The sequence below is a fragment of the Peromyscus maniculatus genome, chromosome 4 (assembly GCF_049852395.1).
Source record: "Peromyscus maniculatus bairdii isolate BWxNUB_F1_BW_parent chromosome 4, HU_Pman_BW_mat_3.1, whole genome shotgun sequence".
Lineage (NCBI taxonomy): Eukaryota > Metazoa > Chordata > Mammalia > Rodentia > Cricetidae > Peromyscus > Peromyscus maniculatus.
The window spans coordinates 74,595,972-74,601,298 of NC_134855.1; the positions used below are offsets into that span (position 1 = coordinate 74,595,972).

General features: G+C 39.6%; 1 pseudogene; it reads right to left on the minus strand.

Moving 5' to 3' along the window:
- Positions 1-17: 17 nt before the first annotated feature.
- LOC102903527 (high mobility group protein B1 pseudogene) lies at positions 18-643 on the minus strand (annotated as a pseudogene).
- Between the last annotated feature and the right edge of the window lie 4,684 nt (positions 644-5,327).

Here is a 5,327-nt window from a genome sequence, read left to right on the forward strand (position 1 = left end):
ACTGCGCTAGAACCAACTTATTCATCATCTTCTTCATCTTCATCCTCTTCTTCCTCCTCTTCCTCATCCTCTTCATCCTCCTTCTCATCTTCCTCTTCCTTCTTGTTCTTGCTCTTTTCATCTTTGATGACCCCCTTCTTCACCGCATCAGGTTTTCCTTTAGCTCTGTAGGCAGCAATACCCTTTTTGTACTTCTTCAACTTAGCAGCCTTCTTCTCGTAGGGCTGCTTGGCTTCTGCAACGGTGTTGTTCCATATCGCCCCCAGCTTCTTCGCAACATCCCTGAGGGACAAGCCGGGGTGCTCTCCTTTGATTTTCGGGCGATACTCGGAACAGAACAAGAAGGCCAAAGGAGGCCTCTTGGGTGCATTGGGGTCCTTGAACTTCTTTTTGGTCTCCCCTTTGGGGCGGGGGGATGTAGGTTTTCATTTCTCTCTCATAACGAGTCTTGTCAACCTTTGCCATGTCTTCAAATTTCCCCTTCTAGCAGACATGGCCTTCCAACTGTCTGAGCACTTCTTACAGAATTTTGAGAAGGTGACAGAATCATCTGGATCATTTTTGTGCTCTTCCCTGTAAGTTTACACAAAGAATGCATATGAGGACATTTACCTTTCAGCTTCTTAGGATCTCTTTTGCCCATGTTTAGTTGATTTCTATCTGTGAGGCACAGAGTCACCCGGTGCCCGTCCGGATCCTGCTTGCCCTGCTGTCTCTAAGGGCAGAATGATGGGGAAACTTACAGATACAACTGAACCGAGCTAGTGGGAACTCAAGAACTTTGGACCGATAGCTGCTGTAGAGCCTGCATCGGACTGGACTGGGCCCTCTGCATGTTGTGTAGCTTGGTCTGTTTGAGGGGTCTCTGACAGTGGGAATAGGATCTACTCCTGGTACATGAACTGGCTTTTGGAGCCCATTGCCTATGGTGGGACACCTAGCACAGCCTTGATGCAGAGGGAGCGGCTTGGACCTGCCTCAGCTGAATGTTCAGGGCTTTGTTCACTCCCCATGGCAGGCCATACCTTTTCAGAGGAAGGAATGGGGGATGGGCTGGGGGGAAGCCTGGGGGAGGGAGAGGGAGGAAGGATGACAGGGGATCTGTGGTTGGTATGTGAAATGAATAAAAAAGTCTTAATAAAAAATACTTATAATTTGGAAAGGCGCAAAGCTACACAGAGAAACCCTGTCTCGAAAAACTAAAATAATAATAATAATAATAATAATAATAATAATAATAATTCTTATTATTTGATGTGGTCTGGAATGCATTTCTTTATGTACATCATTCAGTGAAGCAATGCTTTTCTGGTGCTATTAAGTGGACTGAGACTTTTCAAAAAAAATTAAAAGCACTATTTAGAGTATTGTTTCTACATTATCAATATCTTACATTTTGTCTAAATCCTATCAATAATTTCCTTACAACTTTACTAGGATATACAGGATTTTACTTGCATTCTGAAGACTGACTTTTCTTAGGAGAATGCCAACATAAGCAATCTCATATTCTTGTGTATAAGCATATATTCTGGTAGTTTATGTATACGGTAAGTGGAATCCACATTTATATGTTCCCATAAGCTTATTTAAAACCCTAACATGCTCATAGCTACAATTAACCTAATGGTTACTTCTAGGTTTGAATTAAATTTACAGTTGGGTCTGAAGAGAAAGCCTGTCTCAATTTTCTTTATGGGTCCTTATTCAGGGCAGAGTCTTCTGCATGCAGTGGGCTTATAAACCTTAGACCAAGCTACTTGGATCAGTGATGTCTATAATTAACACAGAAAAGGTCATATGAGTGCTCAGGAGCTGCCCATAGCACATGGTTAAGCTAATCGTTATTGAATTCAATCACTATTAATCATTGAAGTTTCATTGGGGATTTATAAGTGTTGAGAAGAAACAGGAAGTTTTGTTTACAGCACATTGAAGTCATTCTTTCTTTCCATTAACTTGTACAAGAACCTTGGTGCTAATGCAATCCCACGAGGACCATGTATCTTTCTTTCTATGCTCCATATGCTTATGACTTTTCCCAGGCTTGCTTGGATTGCAGCCTACATTAGCAAACCTCATTCTTCACTGAAGAAACATTCCCATTTATTATAAGAACAAAATTTATGGCCATTTCAGCAGCGGGGGATTTAAATATCCAGTTCAGTTTGAGTGAGCTGCCTACCTGTCTTTCCAGGGTAGTGGATTCAAAATATCAACAATTTGGATGAAGCCATGAAGATATTTCTCTCTTTCCCTTGTTTAGATTTAACAAAAGAGCTAGTTAAAATAATAGTTGAGCTTTTTATGTTCCTTAAGGTAATGAGTATGTTAGTTTGTTTCCATTAAATGTATATGAAAGAGTCATCATACAAAAATTGAAGAATTGAGGCTATTTTAATTACTGGTTTAGGTCCAAAATTGTGCATGATTGAAGAGAGGTAATATTTGAGTCTCAATTTGCCTTAACTGGATTTTTAATTAGATAAATATTGACCAAAAAATATACAATGGCTGTACCTTGCTCATTTGTTCTCTGTAAGTACAATCTAGCCAAGCATATATATTCAATCAATACCTTATTGGCTATCAACTTATAAGCCAAAACCTTTATTCTCCATATGACTTCCACTATGGCTATGCAGGCCAAGTCAACTGAACAAAAATTAAAGACTACCAATAAGTTGCAAGCCAATATTGAGGATGCACATGACAAAAAATTAAACACAGAAGGAAATAAAACTATTTTGTGTTCAAAAATCTAAGAAAAAAAAACAGAGGACATTAAACCTAAGAATGGGAAAAAGCATTATAGGAAAGATTTGTTAAATATGATAAAGTGGGTTATAAGCAAAATGCTGTTCCAACATGATGAGTGCTTTTCTCATGCAGTAAACAGTTCAATGCTTTAGTGGGCCATTCAAAAGCACTGTAATTTGTATTTCAGTTGCTTAGGATTTGTCTCAAATAGTTTTATCTTTATATACTTAGAAATCTTCTGTTCTTATTTGAGTATATAAACTATTTTTGAAGACCAGTTAGCACCAGTTAGAATCATAATATGTGATGTAATATGTAATATAATACTGAATGAAATGGAATTAAAAGTGTCCTTCAATATGCCATACCAAGACATTCTTAATGCTATCCTTAATAATAAATGATGAAAGTAAATGAAGGAAACAAACAACACGTGGATTTTAATAAAGGAGAGGCAATAATAGCAACTATTGACATGTCATCTTTCATTCAATGAAAAATATATGTGAATTAAAAAGATGTGCCTAGTTCAGCAGGAAAAATTTTGGTCTGAAATTTTTGAAATGAAGATTATTTTTATTGATCCAGCAGAGTGTTATAATTTTAGGAGTATCAAAAAAAAACCAGAAATCTATAAAGAATGCCTGCACAACCTCATCTGCAAACCTCAAGGAAGAAAGAAAGTGACATCAAGAGGATAAAGAACTTTATCAACTGCTTGAGAGAAGAAAATTATCAATCAGTGGAAAGGGGGGCCTAGTGCTTCTGTAAAGGTTATTTACACTCTCAATCAAGGACATTCAGCATAAAGCAAGGAGAAAAAGCAACTGCAAGGCATTGGGATTGAGTTGATGTTTGTCTTAGTTCCCTTTCTGTTGTGAAAATCTATTCTGACAGCAGCAACTTCAGAAAAAACTGGTTTTCCTGGTACAAACTCAAGGTTGCCATCCATTGTGGTAGGGGAGTGACAACGGCAGGGCTGTGTGTGGTGGTAATCTAATTGTACTGAAATATTATTTTGATTGTATGTTAATAAATAAAGTTGTCCGGGGGTCAGAGCTATTAGAGCCATAGCAAGAGTGTGGCGGTGGTGGCACACGCCTTTAATCCCATAGATATCTGTGTGTTCAGGGATATAGCCAGCATTGGAGACATATGACTTTAAGACCTAGGGGGCTGTACATTCAGACAGTGACGAGGCAGTCACGTGTTTGGGTTTACAACCAATGAGAAGGCAGAACAACATACTATAAAAAAAACGAACAAACAGGAAGTAGGTCTTTTTCGCGAAGCTGGGACAGCAGGAGGAAGGGTGAGATTTTAGCTCTGAGCTCTGACCTCTCGGCTTTCTCCTTTACATTGTTTCTGTGTTTCTTATTTAATAAGATGGTTAGTTACATCAATATCTGGCGCCCAACGTGACAAGAATCCATTAAAAACCGCTTGGCTTGACGGCAGGTCCGCTTTCCTGTAAGGGCGGCAGGCGGAGGCAGGCAGCGGAGGAAGCTGCAGGAAGCGGCCGGCGTCCTAGTCCGAGCTGCCGGCTTCCTAGTCTGAGCTGCCGGCTTCCTAGTCCAGGTGGCAGCTTCTAGCCCGGGCCTAGGTCCGTGAGCAGCTTGCATAAAGCCGGTGCTACAAACAACTCAGACCTGCCCTGCTGAACAGGGCCCTGCCTGTAAAGCCAACGCACGTGGTCGGAGCTTGAGGAAGCCAGACCCAAGCCTTGACTCGGCACAAGAGGGAACACGTGGCTGCATTTAAGCTTTAGCCGGCTACGCTTTCTTGTGCGTTCTCTCTTTCCTCTCTCTCTCTCTCTCTCTCTCTCTCTCTCTCTCTCTCTCTCTCTGGATTTACACCTGGGACACTAGGTGGCTGCTTTGAAAATCCCCTCGGATTTCTACTGTTCTACGCAGATTTGGTAAGTCATAACATATCAGATATTTTAAAGGAAACTATCTAAAAGAGAATTTTTTCCACATTAAAAAACAAATGGGTTTTATGTGTACATTGGAAGAAAATTGGTTTTTGTTTGAAATTTTAGGCAGTCTGATAATGGAACAACTATATAATATTAGTATTGGTGGAATTATGCACCTTATCACTATACTAATCCACATTTTAATATTTAAAAAGATAGTCAATTTAAGTGCCAGGATGACAGCTTTAGAAGAACTTGTTAAATCTGTAAAAATTCAGACAGAAGAAATTAACAGTGAAGTTGTTTCAAGTCGGGATCATAAGGTTGCAGAAAGAAAGCCTGTTTTCACACAGTCACCCTTAATTTATCCTGTAACCGTACAGCAGATGCCTGATCAAATGGCTACACAAAATAATTGGGCTCCAATTGAAATGTTGGATTTCAAAAGGTTTAAGGAGGCAATAGTATCTTATGGCATGCATTCCCCATATGTAAAGCAAATGTTAAACTCTTGGTCAACATATAATAGGATAGTACCACAGGACTGGTGGGAACTTGCACAAGGTGTTGATGTAACTAACCGTCTTATTAAATAAGAAACACAGAAACAATGTAAAGGAGAAAGCCGAGAGGTCAGAGCTCAGAGCTA